Consider the following 26,995-nt stretch of genomic DNA (forward strand, 5'->3'; position numbering starts at 1 on the left):
AACTCAAGAAATTGGCAAGTCAAAATGAGGAAATCCGAGCACTATTTATAGGCCATGTTCGGATCCTCCGAACAACACTTCGGAACGTCCGAACGCTACGTGTCCATTGGCTCTTGACAGCTCATGATCGGATCCTCCGATCATACACTTCGGACCGTCCGAACATGCATGGAAAATGACGTGTCGATCAACACTTGACACCTATGATCGGATTCACCGAACTACACTTCGGATCGTCCGAACTCTTCGGTGCTTCCGAACCCTCTTCGGTCCGTCCGATCATGACCATAGCCAAAATTACACCTTAAACCTTCTTAATCACCATTACTCCGTTAATTACCCAATTTGGAATTCGGGCTACTACATTCTCCCCCCCTTAAAAGATTTCGTCCTCGAAATCAGGCTTAGAGAATGAACAAAACGAAATAACAACATCATTAATACATCTCAATTGTTGTTGAATACAACTGATACTATGATTACAACTGAAAACACAAACTTATACAAAGCACAACTCAAAAGAGCTCTGGATGCTCCGAACGCATACGACTCTCTAACTCCCAAGTGGCTTCTTCAGTGCCTCGACGCTGCCACTGCACTAAGACAAGAGGAATGATCTTATTCCGCAACACCTTATCTTTGCGATCTAGAATCTGAACTGGTCGCTCCACGTAAGACAAATCCGTATCAAGTTGAACTTCAGATGGATGTAAGATGTGCAACTCATCTGCTACATAACGTCTCAACAAGGATACGTGGAACACATCATGAATACTTGATAGGTACGGCGGCAACGCAAGTCTGTAAGCTAAATCTCCCACACATTCCAGTATCTCGAATGGACCAATAAATCTCGGAGACAGCTTACCCTTGAGACCAAATCTCAAAATCCTGCGAAAAGGCGAAACTCGGAGAAACACCTTCTCACCTGGTTGAAAATGAAGAGGTCGACGCTTTGTGTTCGCATAACTAGCCTGTCGATCCTGAGCAGTCTTAATCCGCTTCTTGATTACTGCAACCTTATCTATAGCCTGCTGGACTAACTCCGGTCCCTCTACCTGTCGTTCCCCGACTTCATCCCAGAATAATGGAGTACGACAACGTCGCCCGTACAACGCCTCAAATGGTGCCATACCAATACTACGATGATAGCTGTTGTTGTACGCGAACTCAATCAAAGGCAAATGATCCTGCCAAGCGGGTCCGAAATCCATAACACAGGCTCGCAACATATCCTCAAGCGTACGGATAGTCCTCTCTGATTGACCGTCAGTCTCCGGATGATAAGCAGTACTCAGACTCAGTGTAGTACCCAAAGCTGACTGGAAACTACCCCAAAACCGTGAGGTAAAACGAGGATCTCTGTCACTAACAATACTGACAGGCACTCCATGCAAACGTACAATCTCCTGAATGTACAATCGAGCCATACGATCGAAAGTGAAATCACGATTATACGGCAGAAAATGAGCAGACTTGGTGAGTCGATCCACCACTACCCAGATAGCATCGCTGTTCCTCGAAGATAATGGCAAGTGAGTAATGAAATCCATCGTAATATGCTCCCACTTCCATTCTGGAATAGGTAAGTTCAACAACAATCCTCCCGGTCGACGGTGCTCTGCCTTAACCTGCTGGCAAACTAGACACTTGGAGACAAACTGATACACGCTGCGCTTCATCCCTTTCCACCAAAACCGCAGCCTCAAGTCTCTATACATCTTGTTGCTTCCTGGATGAACACTTAACTTGCTTCGATGCGCCTGAGACAATATCTCGTCCCTCAAAGTGTCATCCTCTGGTACTACAACCCGATTAGATAAGCACAGAAGACCATTGGACTGATAATGGAAATTACTATCACCACCAACTAACCGAGCTAATCTCTGAGTCTTGAGATCAGACATCTGAGCTTCTCGAATCCGAGTGAACAAATTGGGCTCAGATAAAATGGTAGCAACACGAATGCTCTCCATACCTTTCCGATGCTTGAAGTTAAACCCCAACGAGCAACTATCCTGGATGGCACTAGTCATAGCACAAGTCTGAAGTGCAGAGGCTCTCACCTTGCGACTAAGCGCATCAGCTGTGAGATTCGCAGAACCTGGATGGTACTTGATCTCGCAATCATAATCCTTCAGCAAATCCATCCAACGACGTTGCCTCATGTTCAACTCAGCCTGAGTGAACAGATATTTCAGACTCTTATGATCAGTAAAGATTTCAAACTGAACACCGTACAAATAATGACGCCAAATCTTCAGCGCAAACACAATAGCTGCCAATTCCAGATCATGAGTGGGATACTTCTCCTCGTGAGATTTCAGCTGTCTGGAAGCATAAGCAATCACATGACCGTTTTGCGTCAACACACACCCTAAGCCTTGAGTGGAGGCATCGGTGTAAACACTGAAACCATCAGATCCTGACGGTAACGCCAAAACAGGTGCGGAAGTCAGAAGTCGACGAAGCTCTCTGAAACTATCTTCGCACTCGGATGACCACTCAAATGGAACATCCTTCCGAGTAAGTTGCGTCAATGGTCTGGCTATCTGAGAGAAATTCACGATGAAGCGACGATAATACCCTGCCAGACCTAGAAAACTACGGATCTCAGCCACCGTCGTCGGACGTGACCAATTCAGCACTGCTTCAATCTTGCTGGGATCCACAGAAACTCCTTCCTTGGAAATCACATGACCAAGGAATACCACATGATCAATCCAGAACTCGCACTTACTCAGCTTAGCATACAATTGCTTCTCGCGAAGAATCTGCAACACAATCCTCAAGTGTTGGGCATGCTCTTCCACACTGTGGGAATAGATCAAGATATCGTCAATGAAAACCACCACAAACTGATCCAGAAAATCTCGGAAGACTCGGTTCATCAGATCCATGAACACCGCTGGCGCATTCGTCAATCCGAATGGCATAACTAGAAACTCGTAATGCCCATAACGAGTACGAAATGCAGTCTTGGAAATATCATCATCTCTGACTCTCATCTGATGATAACCCGATCGCAAGTCGATCTTGGAGTAAACAGAAGTACCCTGAAGCTGATCGAACAAGTCATCAATACGGGGTAAAGGGTACTTGTTTTTGATCGTCACCCGATTCAGCTGGCGATAATCAATGCACAACCGCATCGATCCATCCTTCTTCTTGACAAACAAGACTGGAGCTCCCCAAGGCGAAACACTCGGGCGAATATAACCCTTATCAAGAAGATCCTGCAATTGCTGCTTCAGCTCTCTCATCTCTGACGGAGCAAGACGATAGGGGGCACGAGAAATCGGTGCAGTCCCTGGCATTAAATCTATGACAAATTCCACCTCTCTAACCGGAGGAAAACCAGGAATCTCATCTGGGAAAACATCAGGAAATTCACAAACCACTGGAATATCCTCTAGACCAACACTACCTGTGGATGAATCAATCGCATAGATGAGGTAGCCTTCCCCGCCCGACTCTAAAGCACGACAGGCTTTCAGAGCAGATACCACTGGCATCGGAGGTCGCGCTCCCTCACCATAGAAAAACCAACTAGAGCTTTCAGTCGTACGAAACTGAACAAGCTTCTGGTAACAATCCACAGTAGCTCGGTAGGTAGTCAATAAGTCTATACCCAAGATACAATCAAAATCTTCCATCTCTAGGATCATAAGATTCGCAGTCAACTCGTTACCCTCAAAATCTAAGGGACAACCCATCACTAGACGCTTCGCTAACACCGAATGACCCATCGGAGTAGAAACAGAAAGAATGACGTCTAGAGAAACATAGGGTAACCTATGACGCTTAACAAATCGTGCAGAAATGAAGGAATGAGAGGCTCCTGTATCAATAAGAACAAAAGCAGGAATACCGCATAAATGAAAAGTACCTGCTATGACTCTCTCCGTCTCATCTGCAGCCTGATCCTGGTTCAGCGCAAAAACCTGACCTTGGGCACGAGGTCGAAGATTCGAACTACCCACTGCCTGACCCTGCCTCCTCTGCTGAACAGTCGTCTGAGATCCAGAACCGGATCCTGCTCCACCTCGCAACTGAGGACAATTCTTCTTAATATGCCCCATCTCTCCGCACTGATAACAAGCTCCTGCGGCTACTCGGCATTGCTCCGATGGATGGTTCTTCCCACAATGCGCACAAGACTCCTTCTTCTTACCAAAGCGGAAAACACCACTAGATCGAGATCCAGATCCAGAAGAAGATGAACCAGATTTCTTGAATGACTGAGATCGAGGCCTCAAAGTACTCGGAGGTCTAGAAGAAGAAAGAATAGCCCTACCACGCTGGAGACTGATCTCTGCCTGGCGACACCGGTTCACTAACCCATCATAAGAAGTAGGATTATCACAGACAGTGACTCGATCAAAGATCTCCTGATTAAGGCCCTGGAGGAAATGATCATACTTGGTCTCAGAACTGCCACTGATATGAGGAGCGAAGGGTAACAACTCAAAGAATTTCTGCTGATACTCATCAACAGACATACTCCCCTGCTTAAGGTTCAGGAGCTCAATCGTCTTGGCCTGGCGAAGGGCTGGAGGAAAGTACAGCTGCATGAACGCTGCACGGAAATCGACCCAAGTCGCTCTACCCTGCGACTGAACTATCGGCGCAGAAGTCGATCGCCACCACCTGCGAGCACGGCCCTCGAGAAGAAAACTAAGGGTCTCCATCTTCTGCTCATCGGTGCACTGGAATGCGCGGAAACAACTCTCCATGCGCTCTAACCAATCCTCCGCATCATCGGGAGTCTCACCGCCAACTAAAGGCTTAGGCCCCATCTGCATGAAACGATGCATATCGAAACGCCTAGGACCATCCCGACGATGACGATGCTCACGGTGACGTCTATGATCGTCCTGGTCACCCCATCGACCTACACTCCCCTGACTACTCCCGTCATCAAAATGGTCAGCCATCGCTACAAGATAGAATAGGGAAAATGGTAAAATGGTCAACGGAAATCCCAAAACAGAATCTATATCCCAAAATCATACGCATGCTCTGATACCATAAATGTAGTGACCCGTTCCAGAATCACCTACTAGTCAAGAACTAAGCATGCAACTAACTTAATTAATTATAATCAGAGATAACAGCGGAAATATGGCCAACAACAATAGTTATACAACCCAATCGAAATCGAAGTCTAGACTAACTCAAAATGAAATATCCAGTACAACCATATCGAATCAAATGGAAAACACTGAAAACTAAACCAACCAGCTACTCAACGTCCTCCTCCTGCTCCTCCTGAGCCATCCAACCTGAGGCCTGCCCCGTGGGAATGGGGTGTCCAAGAATAAATAAAACCGAGGACGTGAGCGATAAGAACGCCCAGTACAAAAATATGAGTATACAAACCTATATGAAATGCACATGCTATGATATGATACCAGGGTAGTCAAGAAACAGGAATCACAAAGGATCTCAAAATGCTCAGTCTAGAGGCGCCAAGTGGATAGTGCCGCGCGGTCCAACCTCTGGGTCACTGCATCCACTACAAGACAGACGTGGACCTAAAATGTCCCGGACCACCGAAGCCCTCCCGACCCGTCGGCCACTGTGTACTCTCGGTGTCCATGCGTCCACAAGACAGGGCTGAGCGGCCCCAAGATATAGCTTATCTCGAAAGAGATACAGCTCAACAGTAAAGGCTATCTCGAAGGAGATACGGCTCAACATGATATGCAATATGCATCATAACTCGTGACATAATAGCATGCATCATATGACATATAACAATGCAGCAAATACTCATGCAACACATATATGAATGTATACTCAACCAGGATATCTCGGATAGTACTTTCGTACCTCTATCACAGCAAGCCTAGCCTTACGCAACACCGCTAATCAGGTTTAGCACAAGCCTACGCATCAAAAGCATACTCAATCAATACTACCATGCTCGACTAGCAAAACCAGTACTCCCTAGTACTACCAAAGGTTTAGGGTTTACCTTCGTCCGTCGACAGCCCTTTGATGTCGATTGCCTTGAAACTCAGGCGCCGCTACGCTACTACTCCTGGCAGCTCTTGGCTATCGCTCGACCAACAACTAACCCTAGAAACCTTCCAAACTCTCCAAAATGAGAGAAAACTCAAGAAATTGGCAAGTCAAAATGAGGAAATCCGAGCACTATTTATAGGCCATGTTCGGATCCTCCGAACAACACTTCGGAACGTCCGAACGCTACGTGTCCATTGGCTCTTGACAGCTCATGATCGGATCCTCCGATCATACACTTCGGACCGTCCGAACATGCATGGAAAATGACGTGTCGATCAACACTTGACACCTATGATCGGATTCACCGAACTACACTTCGGATGGTCCGAACTCTTCGGTGCTTCCGAACCCTCTTCGGTCCGTCCGATCATGACCATAGCCAAAATTACACCTTAAACCTTCTTAATCACCATTACTCCGTTAATTACCCAATTTGGAATTCGGGCTACTACAATTAGACACTGATCAAGGGGGAATATCAGTTGAGACGACGCTTTACAGAGTTTAGTAGGTTTATTATTGTACCTAACTGCTAGTCGTCCTGATATTGTGTTTGTTGTATGTATGTGTGCAAGATTTCAAGTTAATCCTAAACAATCACATTTCTCTGCTGCCAAACATATCTTGAAATATCTTAAAGGCACGCAAAATGTTGGATTATGGTACTCTAAAGACTCATTTTTCAATTTAGTTGGCTATTCAGATGCAGACTATGCAGGATGCAAGCTTGATCGAAAAAGTACAAGTGGATCATGTCAGTTTCTAGGAGACAGACTGATTTCTTGGTTCAGTAAGAAGCAAACATCCATAGCAACTTCCACAACTGAAGCAGAATATCTTGCTGCTGGAAGCTGCTGTGCCCAACTGCTCTGGATTCAGCAACAACAGAAAGATTATGGTGTTGATGCAAAGGAATCGCCAATATTCTATGACAACACAAGTACAACTGCTATTACGTGTAATCCAGTTCTTCACTCCAGGACTAAGCACATAGATTTCAGACATCACTTCATCAGAGATCATGCTTTAAAGAAGAACATCAGATTGGAATACGTATCAACTGAACAGCAAGCAGCTGACATCTTCACCAAACCACTGGCTGAGACTAAGTTTTCTCATTTTCGCAATATACTTGGATTAATTGATTTGTCTTAATTAATTGTTATTGCTTGTAATTTATATGTCAGCTGTACTGTTGTCTTACTGATTATTTAAAATCATTGAGTGCATAAACAAAGAAAAACGATGCTTAATCAAAATAAATATTTTATTTATCCATAAATGTTGGAGAGGGCTACATTTTCATAAGTCTCCTCTACACTAGCTATCCACATCTTCATCCAAACAGCTAGAGCTGAGGAAGAGGTTTTGCAAAAGCTGTGCATAGAGGCGATGCTATTAAGAGTTTTCAGCTCCTTGTGAAGCATCAGCTGATAGAGATGGCCCTCCTTGAAGGCATCCACCTCTGCAGAAATGTTTAAGTGCTTTCGCACCTCTCTCAGCTGGGCCATCCGCCTGAAGGTGGTCACCCTCCCAGAGTTGTACAAGAGCTCCAGCCCCTGTTACTCTTCCCAGTAGGGAAGACTGACATAGAAAACCTCGTCCTCTATAGCAGCTTTTCAGGATTCAAGAGAAAAGGGAGAGACGATTGAACTACTTGTTCCTTCTATTACTTTTTGAATATTGTCTACTGATACTTGTGACTAACTCCTCAACTCTTATTTATAGGCCAAGTCGAGGAAAATGAAAGGACACGTCCTTAAGTGACGATTACTCTACCAAGCCTCAGGATTTTATTAATTAATCTGGCTTATTTTATTGTCCTTTTCTTTAATGCATCTATTTAGGGGGAATGGTGGTTTAAGAGGTTAACTGAGAAGACAGTTGTTAGTGAATTCTCAACTGAAAGGACTAAGTTTTACTAACTGATCGATCAGTTGAATATTCCACTAATCTTCTCATATAATTTAACTAATTAAACCTATTATATTCCAAATCAAAAGACGTGACTGTCTGCTAACTCGTGATGAATTTCAGTTTATAATGTGGACACATTTTTAACCGCTCAAAATTGTACACACGCTTATAGCACACGTACACTCTGCTTTCTCAAAATTTCTACGGACTGACACGTGTCCAGAATTTGAATAGTCACGTACATATGTACCATTACCCGCTTCATTTCAGTTTCACCTTACAATTATCCACAAATTTTTTAGAGCAAGAATTATTCTACTCTTCAATTTCGTTTCAGGAACTCACTTATCAATGGTAACCCAAATTCCCGTTTTTATGTTGAACGCTATGGCTATCAACTTTGGATCCATCTTATCCTTCGGCGATGCTGAAGTCAAGAAAGTTTTTCAGAAACTTGAAACTGCTGGACTCAGAACATTTTTGGGACAATCTTCACAGGACATCTATCCCAAAGAATTTCAGGATTTCTATTCCACCGGCATGGTTGATTCTGAGGGTAACCTTAATTCTACTGTCAATGGTCAGTTGTTGACCATCTCTGAAGACTCTCTTGGGGAATTATTTTCTTTACCTTCTGATGGTTTGGCACAACTTTCGGATGTTAAAGCATCTGATCTTGAAGAGATGCAAACCCTTCTCTCTGCTGATGGATGGAAGATTAAGGTTTCCGATCCTAAGAAGGAACTGAAGCATGAAATTCAGTTGCTTGCTGATGTAGTTGCTAAAGGGCTTTTGGCAAAAGCTGGATCATTTGCTGCCCTCACCTTTGAGATGTTTCAAGCCATTTCTGTTATTATGGCTTATCGCAAGCTCAACTGGAAGCATCTTATTTTTAACATTCTGAAGAATATGTTTCTGTCTTCAAAACAGTCCAAGGGTTTTGCTGTACAAATCAGTTATCTGTTGAAAGTAAAGGGATTAGTGGCAGATGATTCTGAAAGGTCATCGAAATTTAAGGTGTTCAATGCAAAGAATACGATGCCACTCAAAACCAAAATGGACATAACTCCTGCTTAGTTAGTACAAATCAAACAGGAGATTGGGACTCAGTTAGCAGCTCCTAAATCAGTTAAGAAGGCCAAAACGTTGGCTCAACTAAAGGTCGCCAAAAGAAAATTAGTGTTGAGTGCATCTGAGTCTGAGAAGACTCCATCCCCTCAGATTGCGAAGAAACCAAGAACCCAAAGGGTTAAAACAACTTCGGAGGTATCCATTCCTATTGATGAAATGATTTCTACAACTAATCAGCAGCCTATAGAAGCAGTTCCTCTGCAGATTATTCCACAAGAAGCTTCAGTTGGTACCAAAAAGGAATCAGTTAGGATCAAAGCTCCTCTGATTCAGATCTCTCGTCCTACTGGTGTGGCACCTGCTAGACCTAAAGGCATAAAATTTGTAGAGCAGGTGGAATCTATTCAAACAAGATTGGAAATTACTCACATCATGAGTACTGATAAAGGGAAAGGGAAGTTGATTGAAGAGCCCAGACCTTCCAACCCAATTCAGACTCATATTGACCTTGTATGGGCAAAGGTTAACAGTTTTGATGCTTCAAAAATTAAGTCTTATGATGCTTGGACAGCCTATCGCACTGAAGTTTTTGCCAAGCAATTGAAGAAGAAGTCCGAACTGAGCAAATTCATCAAACTGGAGGCCTTTGTGCTCAGGACAGTCAAAGATGCCTCAATTGCTCAAGCTATGGAGAGGAAAAGTTATCTATTTGATCACACAAGAGCGAAGAAGTTGGCTCAAATTGTTGCCAAGCTGAAGACCAACTACTTACCTACAAGTCCTACTTCCTACGCTGATCAAGCTGTAATTACTCAGCTAGACACTGATCTTATAGGGCTACTCTCTCAAGTCAAGTTTTGGGAATTGAATCAAGAATTCGTTCTCCATCAAGGAGATTCAGATGATGACGACGAGGAAATATTTGAAGAAGCATCCTCTGACAAAACAGAACCATCATCAGCTTTAGTTCCTGTTCCAACTGAAGAGCCAGTTCATGATAAGCCTCTTTCACCTCCTGGTGAACAACAACTGTATACCGAAGCTGAGCTTTCCTTCGCACACATTGATGAAGTTATTCAGGCCGTTGTGGAAGAATCCCAGATTAGTGCACCCGTTTCTAACAAAGTTGATCACTCTGCTGATCAAATCAATTCAGAAGTCTTTTTTTCTGCAGAAGAACCTGTTCAACCAGATCCATCTACTGATCAGGTTATCCCAACTGATGTGCCAGTTGATTCAATCGATCACCCTTTACAGGCACCAGTTTCAGTTTTGTCACCTTCTGCTGAACCAAATCCTCCTTCACCACCTCGGGATCAAGGAGAAATCACTGCTGCTGATACTTCAGTTCGAGATGCTGCTGAAACAATCTCAACTAATCAAGCCTTGATAATTTCTGAACATACTACAAGTGAACCAAGCACTTCTCGACAGTCTCATCCTCCATCTTCATCAGATTTTGATCTTATTTTTGAAGAAGTTCAACATATGCAGGACATTATGAGTCAAATGATTACTGCCATCTCCAAGATTCAAAATACACAATTATTGCATACTCTGAAGTTGGACGATAATCAGGAGTCTTTAAAAAATCTGAAGGATATAAAATCTGCTGTTACCGCTCTTTCATTTGCATTTAAAGATATTCAGAAAAATAGAGGAATTATTTCAAGTATGACTGCCACTCAAAATTCTATTAACCAACGGGTCGACAGTGTGGAATCACTTGTATCAAGAAAAATCGAACTGCTACAAGTCATTATGTCTACTGCTATCGATAACATTTCATCTTCTGTCAAGCTCCTTTCTACTGACGTTCGGAAGCTATCTCTCAAGATGGAGCTGTTTGACAAAAAGGGGGAAGAGATCAAGGAGATCTTAGAACAACAAAAGAAAAAATAAGAGCAGTATCAATTGTATTTATTTGAAGAAATGTGAATTCAGTTGATTCAGTTAACCGACATATTATTTTATCTACCTTGAATTCAATCAAGTATCTTTCACTATAGTTTTGTCAAACACCGTAAAGGGGGAAATTGTTGGAAACGAAATTCCTGCGTTTGACAAAAGATTTACCAACTGAATTTGACCAACTGATCGACGTAACTGAACACGTCATCAGTCAACTGATCGCTACAACTGAAGTCTATTCCATGGTCAACTGATCCTTACCAGCTGATCTCTCAGCTGCACACGTCATCAGTTGAAAGCGACAACCGACAAATAGTACAGTTATCTGCAACTGGTAGTGGCTCGCCGTATTTCAGAATGAACAGTGTACGATTGTCAGAATATATCGACGTGGCAATCAATGATTAGAATATTCAAATATCTTTAATGTTACCGTTGAAAGGTACGCCTATAAATAGTCAAAGACAGCAGCTGAAGAATATCCGACGCTCAGTTATCTTATCTCACTTGCTGTTACGCTGCAAAAATATCCACTCACATTCAGAAATCAAGCTCACGCTTATCAGTTATATCAGTAGTATTCTAGACTACGCTCTTGAGCTTATATAGCACTTTGTAATCGATTGATAAATTTTATAAGTTGTGCTAAGATCAGTTACGATCTTTAAAAGTGTTGTATACTAAGAGTTTCAGTATTGGCAAAGTGATAAGTTCAAACTGAAGTGGGTCAGTACACCTTTTTGTATTTGATCAAAGTCTTTTAGTGAATATCCTATCTGCGTGATAGAAGGGGTGACGTAGGAGTTATTCAAGTCTCCGAACATCCATAAACAAATTGTGGTGTTATTACTTTCAGTTATCATTTTCAGTTAGATACTCTATCTTTCAGTCAGTTAGTTTTCCGCAACTGTTTATTCAGTTTAACTGATTGTTATTGACCGAAGGGATATTTTAGATTCAGTTTGTAATACAACTGAAATCAGTTTGTCGAAGAATAATTATAATTGATCAGTGTTTATTCAACCCCCCCCCCCTTTCTAAACACTCTTCACCCGATTCACCGATCCTTTCATGTTCCCTCCACCTAAAAGCATGTTAGGAGCCGCTCATTGTCCATGCAACTGATGTCACCGGCGATCACCCCCCGCCCTCGGCCCCGGGCCTCTCACATAGGGTGTTAGAATTATACCTTTAGTGAATTAAATCAAATGACTCCAACTAATCCAGTATAGGCGGATCTAGCTCTTGATGAATCCCCACGAACGATCTTCAAAAAACTCTTTCTTTCAATCCTTCTAATTAGGTCCACGACTAGAAGATTTGTTTCTCTTTCAAATAGCACTAGAATATTTGAAAGAAGTTTTACTTTGAGATAGAACACAAAAATTTTTTTTCAAAAAAAACTTTGAGAGTATTCTTATTGAAGAGCCGAAAACTCCTTTCCTCTAATTCTCCCAAAAGTGACGCCTCAATCTTTTTAAAATTTGAGAATTAGAGAAATCTAAATCCTTTTTTTAATTATCATTTACTTAATTAATTTAATTAATTAAGTAAACTAAATCTTTGGAGGATTATGGTTGTGTTGTGCAAAATTTCACAATCCAAATTAGTGGAGGCTCTCATTTTTAGGTCAAAAAAAATTTCATGACCTAATTACCATAATTAACATTAATGGGCTTGATTAATTAATTGTACAAGTCCAACTAGTTTAATTAATTAATCAAAATCCATTAAGAACTTTAATTATTTAGTATGTTGTACTTGTACTCCTACAAGCCCATTAAACATACTTCACACTATATTTAATTTAATATTTATAAATTCAACTCCTTGAATTTATCTCTCCGAATTTCATAAACTCTACTTCTTGAATTTAATATATCATAAATTCAACTCTTTGAATTTATTTTCTCAAATTTTAGTTATCATAAATTAAACTCTTTTGAATTTACTATATCATAATATAAATCCAACTCCTTGAATTTATTCTCTCAACGGGAACAAACGATCCAGTGCTTGTGTGACCCTCAATGGTTCAGGGATACAGCTAGCCGTGGGTTCACAACTCTTTCTGATTCAGGACATATCCCTTTATTCGGTCTTACCCTAGTTAGCCCCATTCTTTTCATCAAAACCTTGATCAAGAATTTCAGAACTCATTTCTGATTGCACCCATCGGATCATGGTAAGAGCGTGTAGTAGCATCGTTCCATGATCCCCTAGGTATCACTGATAGTGCCTGCAAGAACCAGTCGATTATGATTAACATACAGTACGGTCCCTTCATCTCATATATCCCGATCGAATCTGCAACCATTGGTTAATCGAGGGTTGCATAATAATTCGATAACTATGTGATAACTATAATAGTGTCGTGTACTATTTGAGAACTCCTTCTCTAATGTACATCTCGTACTCTGGCCAGAGATTCCATGCACTATTATTTCATCAGATCACACAGGAAATCCACACCCGCAGGTGAGCGGTGAATCCCCGACTACAATGCACTAGCTCCTATATGTGTCGCAACTGTACCGAACCTCGCCACCTGATGACTCTCCTGGAGCCGGTAAACGAGTCAAAACACATCCCTAGCATATAGAGCCTCAGTATTGTCCTAGGTCGTAAGGAATAATGGTTTACAATCATAACCACAGACTTATCCTCTCGATGAATGATAACCACTTGGAAAGTCCGACGGAGGGTTGTTCGGTATAATCATCATATGACTACCCATCTGCATGTTTGGACATCTCCATGCCCTTACCAAGAAACACAGTACACAATATCACAGATGCTAGTCTCGAGCTCAAGGGACCTTTATCCCTGTTTTAGGCGGCTGAATCAACTAGGAACGTATTTAGAATATGTAGTGTTTATAAATGAGTTTCAGCATCGAATTACGATTCATTTGTATTAAAGCATAATCAAGGACTGTATCTATGTTGTTTGCATGAGTATACAGATAAAGTATAATGAAACCCTTAAAAGTTAAATTATATTAAAATAAAGATTATTTATTTCACTTGAGTCAATAAATTCCCTAGCCAACAGTTGGCTTCCAGGGCATCTACTCCAACAAAATATTCATAACACTCTGAAACTTTCCTTTAGTCCATAATGTAATAGCCTAGCCCGGTGTACGGTACGGTTTAAGTTTCGTATGTTTATTGGGATATTTGATTTAGATATTAGAGTTGTGTTTATGGGTTATAGTATGGTTGGTTATTATTGTTTTGTGGCATTGTTCACGTTCATTGTTGGTAGTTGTTTTGTATCAGCGTTCCGGTTCGATTTTAGTTGCATAAGATTTTGTCTTGGCCGTGACCAGACCGCACCCGCGCTCAGTGTTAGGACCGTACCCGCGGTCTTGTGCTTCAGAATTTGATGTTTTTCCCATAGCTTCACCGCACCCGCGGTGTATTATTACCGCACCCGCGGTGATGGCACCGCACCCGCGGTAAGTTAAGGACCGCACCCGCGGTCGTCAATTCCAGATTTTTGGTTGTGATGCCGTGAGCTTAGCGCACCCGCGGTAGAGGTTAGAGCGCACCCGCGGTCGCGCACAGTGAAGTCGTGTTTCGAGATTTTAAGTGATATAATTGGATGATTTGGTTCACTTTACTCATTTCTTTTCCCCCTCTTCTCGATTTTGCTCTCAAGGGTGACCTAGGGTTCCATTTTCTTTCAATTTCTTTCTTTGATCCAAGCTCTTAGTTGGTGATATGAGTTGAGATTGAAGTTCTTCTTGGTGCTAGGAAGCTAAGGTAAGCTTTTGGTATGGTTATTTCTTGGTTTTGGAGTTAGAGATGATATGGGTTTGTTGGATGTGTTGGTTTTATGGATTAATTGGCATTGGTTTTTGATTATTAGGTTATTGATGGTGTTATTTATGGTTCATTGTTGTAGGATTTCAACCAAGAGTTTAGATTGGAGGTTTCAAGTGGTTGTAAGTGGAATTTCATCCTTTGTGCTCACATGATAATATATGTATGGTGTTTCAATGGTTTTAAAGTGCTATTCCCTTCATTTGATTCATGGTTATGTATTGATTCACTTGTTATATATATTGGAGGCATTTTATGTCTCAATTGTGAAAAGGGAATACAAGAGAATAGAGTTTGCAAAGTGTTTGTTTAAATGCCAAAGAGAGAGTTCAAATGTTTTTATGGATTGATAGATACATAGTCATAGATTGCATGCAATTAGTTGATCAACGACCATAGGCTTATATCCCTCAGAGTTGTCGATTTATATCGATGGGATATAGGTACAGAGACAGAGATACTATATAGATATCAATCCAATACAGAGAAAAGAGAAATACCATCTTATTGTTATGCTATGCTTTATTATCCACATTTCAGAGTTGATGGTATTTACGTGTTTAAAGATATGATTTTCAGAATATGCTATGTCTATTGCTATGTAAGAGTTCCACTCGCTGAGTTTTATACTCATTTCAGTTTATTCATGTGATGCAGATCAGAGTGACGGGCCAGGACGTTGACTGTGGGCCGGAGTCATATGCATATAGAGAAGGAGGAATATGATATTTTGTTGGTATTTTTGGACATGATCATAGGAATGATATTTGTATTTTTGTTATATCATTTGAATGATCATGTAATTACTTTTGATTGAAAATGTTTTATGAAAATGTATTTGAATCCTTCCTCCCTTGAAAGAAAATTTTAAATTCCGCTGTATTTTATTAATTTGGGTCGAGGTGTCACATTTAGTGGTATCAGAGCACCGTTCTTCGGCCAATGCATATGACTTAGTCTACTTTCAATTGTCCAGGTATGTCTTCTTCTACGTCTATTCATTGCTATTTACTGATTTGTATTTTGTGAGCACATTGTAGAGTATGCCTCATAAGAGGAAAGCTGTAGAGGGTGAGGATAGTTCTTCCTCTAGAGTTGTCAATGAGTTCGGCAAGTTGTTGAAAGAGCAAGCCAAGGTCCATAGTGAGTAGATCCAGCAGTTGCTTCGTAAAGGTGCAGGCCAAGGCAGAGGTCAAGTGAGAGGCCAAGTAGCTCAAGCAGTTGGTACCGATGGCATCTTTACTGCTTTCAAGAGGATGGATCCACCGGAATTTGCAGGAAGCACTGATCTGTTAGTGGCCGTAGAGTGGATCAAGGCACTCGAGGCTATCTTTGATCATCTTGAATACGAGGACAAGGACAGAATCAGTTGTGCAGTGTTCATGTTAGTCAAGGCTGCACGTATTTGGTGGAATGCGACCAAGGTTAGTGTTGATCTACCGGCTTTGAAGTGGCAAGAGTTCACTGATCTTTTCTATGACAAGTACTTCCCAGACGCCCTTCGAGCTAGAAAGGTGACTGAGTTCTTGGAGCTTCGTCAGGGAGGCATGAATGTTGATGAATACATCTTGAAGTTCGAGGAGGGCTGTCTGTTTGCCCCGTATATTGCTTCCAACGACAAAGACAAAGGTGCTCATTTCATTCGAGGCCTTAGAGCAGAGATCCGGAGGGATATCAGCATGTCGAAGGCTGTGACATTCAAGGAAATTGTGTCTAAGGCATTGTTGGCTGAGCAAGACGAGAAAGACATTGCCAGGGAAAGACAGGCTAGACAGCAGGCCATTGCTCAGAGGGGTCAGGGTTTGAGTCGGCGAGGCAAAGATCGTTTCAAGGGGAAAGGCAAGATAGAGCCGAGTCCTAAACCACCGGCAGTCCCATTTGATCCCGAGAAGCCTTTGTGTCCCAAGTGCAGTCGTCATCATTGGGGAGAGTGCAGATTTGGCACTCATACTTGTTATCGTTGTGGCACTGCAGGCCATATTGCCAAAGACTGTCCAAGAGGAGCGAGTAAAGAGAAGGTTCAGGGTCGCATATTTACCATGACGAAGGAAGGTATAAACCATGATTCTTCTGTGATCTCTAGCACTATTTTAATTTCAGGCAGAGTAGCTACGACATTGATTGATACAGGTGCTACTCATTCTTTTATGTCTGAACTATTTTTCAGATCTTTGGGTATAGTTCCTTCTGTTCTTCCCCTCCAGTTCAATGTTGTTTTGCCTTCGGAATATGTGTTGTGCTCGACATCTATTGTGTATGCGTGCTCTGTTCAAATCGATGAACGAGTGGTTTATGCTGATCTGATTGTTATCCCAATGGTTGCATTTGATATTATTCTTGGCATGGATTGGCTTTCGACCTATCGTGCAGTGATTGATTGCGTTGCTAAGACGGTGTCATTTGCAGATGATGGCAATAGGGAAGGTATGCTCGCTAGTGCAGGTACTTCGCTGGTCCTTCCTTTTATTTCTTGTCTTGAGGCTGAGAAATTGTTGAGTATAGGATGTGATGGGTTTTTTGCTTCTATTGTGGATGTGGATAAGATTGTGAAGTCGAATATTGATGATATTGATGTGGTGAGAGAGTTCTCTGATGTGTTTGAGGATGATGTTCCGGGTTTGCCGCCGGACAGAGATGTGGAGTTTGTGATTGACCTAGTTCAAGGTACGGTTCCTATTTCTAAGGCTCCGTACAGAATGGCCCCTACAGAGATGAAGGAATTGAAGATGCAGTTTCAGGATCTTTTGGATAAACGTTTCATTCGACCGAGTTCTTTGCCTTGGGGAGCTCCGGTTCTTTTCGTCAAGAAGAAAGACGGGTCGTTGCGTCTTTGCATTGATTACAGAGAGATCAACAAAGTGACTATCAAGAATAAGTATCCGTTACCACGGATAGATGATTTGTTCAATCAGTTGCAAGGAGCTACCGTGTTCTCGAAGATTGATCTGCGATCTGGCTATTATCAGTTGAAGGTTAGGGAGTCTGATATCCCTAAGACAGCGTTCCGGACCAGGTACGGTCATTATGAATTTCTTGTGATGTCTTTTGGTCTGAACAATGCTCCTTCGGTCTTCATGGATCTGATGAACCGTGTGTTCAAGCCGTATTTGGATAGCTTCGTCATTGTTTTCATCGACGACATTTTGATCTATTCCAAGACCAGAGAGCTTCATGCAGAGCACCTCAGAGTTGTTCTTCAGTTGTTGAGAGAGAAGAGGTTGTATGCTAAGTTGAAGAAGTGTGAGTTCTGGTTGGAGCAGATTTCTTTTCTAGGCCATGTTGTTTCGAAGGATGGCATCGCTGTTGATCCCGTGAAGATTGAGGCGATTCAGAAGTGGCCTATCCCTACCACTGTATCAGAGGTACGCAGTTTTCTTGGTTTGGCGGGTTATTATCGTCGCATTATTTCAGATTTTTCCAAGATTGCCCTGCCATTAACCAATCTGACGAGGAAGACTGTGAAGTTCGAGTGGCCCAATGATTGCCAGAGTGGAATTCAAGAGTTGAAGGATAAGTTGACGACAGCTCCTGTTCTTGCATTGCCCCGTGGTTCCGAGGATTTTGTTGTTTTTACCGATGCGTCGAAGAAAGGTCTTGGTGCAGTGCTGATGCAACGGGGAAAGGTAATCGCCTATGCTTCTCGCCAGTTGAAGGATTATGAGAAGAATTATCCTACACACGATTTGGAGCTGGCAGCTGTGGTTTTCGCCCTGAAGATTTGGAGACATTATTTGTATGGCTAAAAGTGTGAAATTTTCACAGACCACAAGAGTTTGAAGTATTTGTTCTCTCAGAAAGAGCTCAATATGCGACAGAGGAGGTGGTTAGAGCTTGTCAAGGATTATGATGTGACAATCAGTTACCACCCAGGGAAAGCTAATGTTGTAGCGGATGCTTTGAGCCATAAGTCGAGTTCTTCCTTGAGTTCGATGATTCAGCAGCCGTTGTTGTTAGACTTGCAGAGAGAGGAGATAGCTTTGGTAGTTCCGGGGACCATTGCTCGCTTTTCAGCATTGGTTATTCGAGCTACATTGACGGACATGATCCGTAGAGAGCAGGTCAATGATTTGCAGTTGACAGAGATGAGAGCTAGAGCAGAGGAGAGAGGTAATTCAGAGTTTGGATTGAATGGAGATGGTTTGGTGACTTTCAGAGGCCGTATTTGTGTTCCTGTTGGTGATGATATTCGGCGAGACATTTTTACTGAGGCTCATACCGCGCCATATTCGATACATCCAGGCAGCACCAAGATGTATCAGGATCTTCGTAGACTCTACTGGTGGCCAGGTATGAAGAAAGATATCGCCATGTTTATTTCTCAGTGCCTAACTTGTCAGCAGGTGAAGATCGAGCACCAAAGACCTGCTGGGACATTGTTGTCATTGCCGATTCCTCAGTGGAAATGAGAGCATATTACGATGGACTTCGTGATTGGTCTTCCTTGGACGCAGAAAGGTTTTAATTCCATTTGGGTTATTGTTGATCGGTTGACCAAGTAAGCGCACTTTCTTCCAGTCAAGACGACGTACTCCATGAACCAGTATGCCGAGGAGTACATAGCAGACATTGTTAGACTTCATGGTGTTCCTGTGTCGATCGTGTCTGATCGTGACCGTAGATTTACTTCAGAGTTTTGGAAGATTTTGCACAGAGCTATGGGTTCACGGTTAGCATTTAGTACAGCTTATCACCCCCAGAGCGACGGTCAATCAGAGAGAGTTATTCAGATTCTAGAGGATATGCTCAGAGCTTGTACTATCGACTATCCTGGTAGCTGGGATTCCAAATTGCCTCTTGTTGAGTTCACTTACAACAATAGCTACCAAGCGACGATTGGCATGGCACCGTATGAAGCACTGTATGGCAGGAAGTGTAGATATCCCTTGTATTGGGATGAGATTGGCGAGAGGAAGAGGTTGGGTCCAGAGTTGGTCCAACAAACAGCTGATGTTGTCGCTGTTGTTCGAGAGAGGATGAAGACAGCGCAGTCGAGACAGAAGAGCTATGCAGATGTGTGTCGCAGACCGTTGCAGTTTGAGGTTGGCGACCATGTGTTTTTTAAGATAGCACCTCTTAAGGGTGTGATGCGGTTTGGCAAGAAGGGAAAGTTGAGTCCGAGATTTATTGGCCCATTTGAGATCTTGGACAGAGTCGGTGATCGAGCTTACAAGTTAGCCCTACCGCCAAATCTTGACAGAGTTCACAATGTTTTTCATGTGTCTATGCTCAGGAAGTGTATTGCGAATCCTTCTCATGTTCTTCGCCACGAGCCATTGGATTTGACGCCGAATTTGACCTATCAAGAGATTCCAGTCCAGATTCTGGATCGCAAAGTCAGAGTATTGAGGAACAAAGAGATCGGCATCGTTAAAGTCCTTTGGAAGAACATTTGATCAAAGAGGCCACGTGGGAACCGGAGGATGAGCTGAGAGAGAAGTATCCTGAGTTGTTCGTGCAGTGACGTCAATTTCGAGGACGAAATTCCCTTAAGGAGGGGAGATTGTAATAGCCTAGCCCGGTGTACGGTACGGTTTAAGTTTCGTATGTTTATTGGGATATTTGAGTTAGATATTAGAGTTGTGTTTATGGGTTATAGTATGGTTGGTTATTATTGTTTTGAGGCATTGTTGACGTTCATTGTTGGTAGTTGTTTTGTATCAGCGTTTCGGTTCGATTTTAGATGCATAAGATTTTGTCTTGGCCGTGACCAGACCGCACCCGCGCTCAGTGTTAGGACCGCACCCGCGGTCTTGTGCTTCAGAATTTGATGTTTTTCACGTAGCTTCACCGCACCCGCGGTGATGGCACCGCACCCGCGGTAAGTTAAGGACCGCACCCGCGGTCGTCAATTCCAGATTTTTGGTTGTGATGCCGTGAGCTTAGCGCACCCGCGGTAGAGGTTAGAGCGCACCCGCGGTCGCGCACAGTGAAGTCGTGTTTCGAGATTTTAAGTGATATAATTGGATGATTTGGTTCACTTTACTCATTTCTTTTCCCCCTCTTCTCGATTTTGCTCTCAAGGGTGACCTAGGGTTCCATTTTCTTTCAATTTCTTTCTTTGATCCAAGCTCTTAGTTGGTGATATGAGTTGAGATTGAAGTTCTTCTTGGTGCTAGGAAGCTAAGGTAAGCTTTTGGTATGGTTATTTCTTGGTTTTGGAGTGAGAGATGATATGGGTTTGTTAGATGTGTTGGTTTTATGGATTAATTGGCATAGGTTTTTGATTATTAGGTTATTGATGGTGTTATTTATGGTTTATTGTTGTAGGATTTCAACCAAGAGTTTAGATTGGAGGTTTCAAGTGGTTGTAAGTGGAATTTCATCCTTTGTGCTCACATGATAATATATGTATGGTGTTTCAATGGTTTTAAAGTGCTATTCCCTTCATTTGATTCATGGTTATGTATTGATTCACTTGTTATATATATTGGAGGCATTTTATGTCTCAATTGTGAAAAGGGAATACAAGAGAATAGAGTTTGCAAAGTGTTTGTTTAAATGCCAAAGAGAGAGTTCAAATGTTTTTATGGATTGATAGATACATAGTCAGAGATTGCATGCAATTAGTTGATCAACGACCATAGGCTTATATCCCTCAGAGTTGTCGATTTATATCGATGGGATATAGGTACAGAGACAGAGATACTATATAGATATCAATCCAATACAGAGAAAAGAGATATACCATCTTATTGTTATGCTATGCTTTATTATCCACATTTCAGAGTTGATGGTATTTACGTTTTTAAAGCTATGATTTTCAGAGTATGCTATGTCTATTGCTATGTAAGAGTTCCACTTGCTGAGTTTATACTCATTTCAGTTTATTGATGTGATGCAGATCAGAGTGACGGGCCAGGACCTTGACTGTGGGCCGGAGTCATATGCATATAGAGAAGGAGGAAGATGATATTTTGTTGGTATTTTTGGACATGATCATAGGAATGATATTTTGTATTTTTGTTATATCATTTGAATGATCATGTAATTACTTTTGATTGAAATTTTTTTATGGAAATGTATTTGAATCCTTCCTCCCTTGAAAGAAAATTTTAAATTCCGCTGTATTTTATTAATTTGGGTCGAGGTGTCACACATAATCACAAAAATACGAACACATAAATCGCAGCAATCCCAAAACAGAAGGCTAACTTCGAGCATAAACCGTAATTACTGAATTTACCTCCGAGTTAAAATTCTCAAAACCTACAACATAAATTCGATATATACTTCAATATAAAACAATAAATCGACGAAACAAATTTAAATCGGAGCGGTAAAAAATTCAAAATTGGACAACCTACTTAAATGAAACAAGGATGCTATTTGAGCCCAATTTTTACCAAGATCGGAGGTTGTGACACGCCGGAATCTCTTCTGAGTAACTATTAACGACCTGAAAACAAACAAAAAAATAACCAAGCAAATCAAACCAACAACTCACCTGTAATGCCCGAGATTTTGATTATTGTAATCCCGAATGATTCGTGGATAAATTGATGTGATTATAGACGGAACGAATTAGACCGGGAAAGACGAGAAAATATATGAAATGTGCGAGGAACATTAGCCCTCGTGCATATGCGCGGTACTGATGCATGTATATGCGCGAAGTGGGCAGAGGACCTCGTGCATATGCTCGAGCTGTGCAAGCCGAGTCCAGAGAGCCTCGCGCATATGCGCGAGCTGCTAGGAAGACACGCGTCGAGGCATACTGTCTCGCGCATATGCGCCGAGGATGGTCGCGCATATGCGCGAGACGTGTTGCATGTAGGATGAGCCATTTGCCTTAATGCATGTTACGTGTATGTATATATATATATATATATATATATATATATATACGTACATTATAACTCTTCAGAAACAAAAGAAACGAGAAGAAATCGAGGAAAGGGAAGAGAAAGTTTGCTAAAGCATAGACTTGCGATTTTTATAAAATCCGTCTGTCTGATTTTGAATCTGACTTCGGTACTGTGTTCCTATTGACGCAGGCTTCAACTGGACGTAAGTTTTGCTACGTTCTGATATGATTTGAAATTATGGTATTTTCAGAATCTGATATGATTCATATATGATGTTCTTATTATGTTAAACATCGTATAATCGAAATCGGACTGAAGAACAAATATGGAATTGTTATGAATTTCGGAGTTGATTGGATATCATAATTGAGTTGTTATTGATTATGAGATGTTGGAATTGATATCTGATTGATATGATATGGCTGGGTATATTGAGATTATGCCATTATGCTGTTGAAACGGAATTTGATTGGATTCTGATTATATCCCGTAGTAATTTGAACGGGTATTGATATTATACTCCTTGATATTGTCATTGCCAGATTGATATTGACAGGCTTTGAGTTCGAGACTTCGACAAAGTCAGAGTAACATACCGAAAAGCATAAATTAATGTTGAGTTGGGATTTCACAACTCGAGTGAGGTTTGACTCGAGTTTCCCTAAATTACAAACCTTAGTTTATTGCAGTGATATTTTCAATTAATGATATTGATGTGTGTGGTCTATTGATTCATATACAATGTATGTATTGAGTCATAGACTAATTCGTCTAGCTATCGGCTGATTCGCCTAGTCACTGGCTGATTCGCCTAGTCATTGGCTGATTCGTCAATTCTGTGGCCGATTCGCCCAGACAATGTATATATGAATTATTTCGATGCCGTTTAGGAATGATTCATTCCTATCGACTGAGATTCGATATATTTGTCAATATCCAGACACCGGGGTCCCTAGATTAGGAATGAGTCGAGTCTAAGTCTGAGTGTGATTCATTGCTTGATATTAATTTATGTTTCTGATTTGATACATATTATGAATATCTGTTATATGCTTTTATAATGTACGTATGATTGCATGTATACATTGTTTATACTGGGATGTATTTCTCACCGGAGCTATCCGGCTGTTGTCTTGTTTTCTATGTGTGCATGACAACAGGTGGGGCAGGATCAGGATCAAGAAGATGACGAGAGATTCAAGATTAGCGTGGAGATCCGGACTTAGAGTAGAGTGATTTTCAGTACTTGACATAGCGACTGAACTTTAATTAAGTTAAATAAATTTTGTGCTAGATTTGTACTATTACACTAACACGTGTATCAGATTTATTATTTTACGTTTGCGCACTTGTATATTAAAAAAAATTTTATGTCCCACTATTACTTAGTTGTTAACTTTGATCTTAATAACAATTAAGTGTTGAATTAGGTTCGGGTCCCAACAGCAGGTGGTATCAGAGCGATAGATCCTTTAGATTGAGATAGAAGCTAGTGAGCGGGGTAGTGAGGTTTTCTTTCCTGCTTTTTATTGCTGGCATGTCTTACTGCTTTAATACATGTTACTTGCTTATCTGATTTGGTATACTAATATGTTTTATTGAGAATGGATCAGCACCGAGTCTAGATCAACAGTAAGATGATCAGAGGAGGACTGAAATCGGTTGTTGTATTTGGGTTACTAATCCATTTGATTATCAAATATGCCTCCGAGAAGAATACCAGAACAGGGTAGTACTTCGAATCCTCCCATGGATGTTGCAGCCACTCCTATAGAAAAATTATTGAAAAGATTTCAGTCATTCAAACCGCCAACCCTGAAAGGAACAGATACTTCGGTTGACTCTGAGAGTTGGTTGGATGACATAGAAATTTTGTTTGATTCGTTGGAGTATACAGATGAACGACGAGTTCGGCTGATAGGACACCAGTTGCAGGACGTTGCAAAGAACTGGTGGATTACGACAAAAAGAGCATTAGAGCATCGAGGTACGACTATAACTTGGAATGTATTTAGAACTGAATTTTATCAGAGATTTTTCCCAGTGTCGTACAGGAAAGACAAAGGGGCCGAATTTTCCAATCTGAGACAGGGTCAATTGAATATTGAAGAGTATGTGACCAAGTTCTCTACCTTGTTGAGATTTGCCCAACATGTTGCTGAGAGCGAGGAAGCTACTGCTGATCAGTTCATCAACGGTTTGAACCCCGATATATTTAAATTGGTGAACACAGGGCGACCGAATAACTTACTGACGCCCTGAACAGAGCCAAAGGAGCAGAAGCCAGTCTGATGAGATAGAAAGGATTTTTGTTTGTTCCTCCACCACCGAGACAACAACAACCACCTCCCAAATTTTAGGGTGGCAGCGCAGTGGTGGAAAGAAGGATTTCTTGAAAGCTAGAGGAAAACAGTTTAAGAAGTCTAGCAGCAGTTCTTCTAGCTCTTGTGGTTCCAAACAGATTTATACCGGAGCTTACTGCAGAACTTGCGGAGGGAGACATCCCACAGAGCAATGCCAAGGAGTGCTTGGTAATTGCCACATCTGCAGACAACAGGGACATTTTGACAGAGTATGTCCACAGAGAGGTTCCCAAAGATCCCGGGAAGCCGAATCATCGGGATCAGCAGCACAGACTGATAGACGATCAGCTGCTGTTCATTCATTTCAGCCAGCACCATCTCAGTCACAGCAGAGGCCAGGAGGAAGCCAGATAGTTAGCCAACCTCCGAGACAGCAGGCCCGAGTATTTGCTTTGACGGAGGAGCAAGCTCAGGAAGCACCAGATGACGTCGTTGCAGGTAACTGTTCATTATGTGGTTACCCTGATTATGTATTAATTGATACTGGTGCTTCTCATACGTTTATTTCTGAGAGATTTGCATTGAGTCATGCATTGCCTGTTGAGTCATTATCATTTGTAGTGTATGTCTTTTCTCCTTTGGGGACAGGTTTGATATCGGTGAATTCTGTGAAGAATTGTATGCTACAGTATGACGGGCATGAGATTGAGTTAGATTGTATCATACTTGGGCTATCTAATTTTACTGTAGTATCGGTATCGATATGTTGACCAAGTGTAGAGCTACTGTCGATTGTTTCTACAAGATAGTGAGATTCAGACCTGAAATGGCTGATGAGTGGAAATTTTATGGTAAGGGTTCTCGAGCTAGAATTTCTTTGATATCTGCTATGAAAATGACTCGATTGTTACAGAAAAGAGCGGAGAGATTCCTTGTTTATTCAGTTGATGTACTGAAATCGAGTCCATCATTGGCCGATTTGACAGTAGTATGTGAGTTCGCTGATGTCTTCCAAGATGAGATTCCTGGTTTACCTCCGATTTGAGAGATAGACTTCAGCATTGAGTTGATGCCAGGTACAGTTCCGATTTCGAGGGCTCCGTACAGAATGGCACCGATTGAGTTGAAAGAACAGTTGGATGATTTACTGGACAAGGGGTGTATCAGACCGAGCGTATCTCCTTGGGGTGCTCCAGTACTGTTTGTGAGAAAGAAAGACGGTTCGATGAGACTCTGTATCTATTACCGGCAACTGAACAAGGCAACAGTAAAGAACAAATACCCTTTGCCTCGTATTGATGATTTATTTGATCAGTTGCAGGGTTCTTCTGTATATTCCAAGATCGATTTGAGTTCTGGATATCATCAGCTGAGAGTCAAGGACTCTGATATCTCTAAGACAACATTCAGAACCAGGTATGGACATTATGAGTTTATTGTCATGCCGTTTGGTTTAACGAATGCTCCAGCTGTATTTATGGGCCTGATGAACCGTATCTTCCAGAAATATCTCGATGATTTTGTGATTATATTCATTGATGATATTTTGATTTATTCGAAAAATGTGACTGAGCGTGCCGAACACTTGAGAACTTTGTTGAGAATCTTGAGAGATGAAAAATTGTATGCGAAACTGTCGAAATGTGAATTTTGGTTGAGACAGGTGGTATTTCTAGGCCATATTATATCCTGAGACGGTATTTCAGTTGATCCTAGTAAGGTTGAAGACGTGATCAGTTGGCCAAGACCGACATCAGTACCCGAGATTCGCAGTTTTATGGGTTTAGCAGGATATTACCGACGATTTATTAAAGATTTCTCGAGTATTGCGAAACCGATTACGCAGTTACTCAGAAGAATTCACCCTTTGTTTGGTCAGAAGACTGTGAGTCCAGTTTTCTGGAATTGAAGAAGAGACTGACCAGTGCTCCGATACTGACTATTCCCTCAGTTACTGGTGATTTTTTTGTTTATTGTGACGCTTCTCACAGGGGATCGGGGTGCGTATTGATGCAGCGAGGCCATGTTATCGCTTATGCTTCACGATAGTTGAAGCCACACAAGACTCGCTACCAAATTCATGATCTTGAATTGGCTGCCATCGTCTTTGCATTACAGATATGGCGACACT

General features: G+C 41.7%; 1 long non-coding RNA gene across 2 annotated transcripts in view; it reads right to left on the reverse strand.

The window, feature by feature from the left end:
- Nucleotides 1–26,995, reverse strand: part of LOC140818302 (uncharacterized) — an 81,855-nt gene that overhangs the window by 25,449 nt on the left and 29,411 nt on the right. The window contains exon 2 of one of the 2 annotated variants that reach the window (XR_012114945.1): nucleotides 22,100–22,200. This is a non-coding gene — a long non-coding RNA (uncharacterized lncRNA). Of the gene's footprint in view, nucleotides 1–22,060; nucleotides 22,201–26,995 lie in introns of both variants that reach the window. The other variant, XR_012114944.1, reaches the window with a different exon arrangement.

The sequence above is a fragment of the Primulina eburnea genome, chromosome 17 (assembly GCF_022965805.1).
Source record: "Primulina eburnea isolate SZY01 chromosome 17, ASM2296580v1, whole genome shotgun sequence".
In the NCBI taxonomy this organism is placed as follows: Eukaryota; Viridiplantae; Streptophyta; class Magnoliopsida; order Lamiales; family Gesneriaceae; genus Primulina; species Primulina eburnea.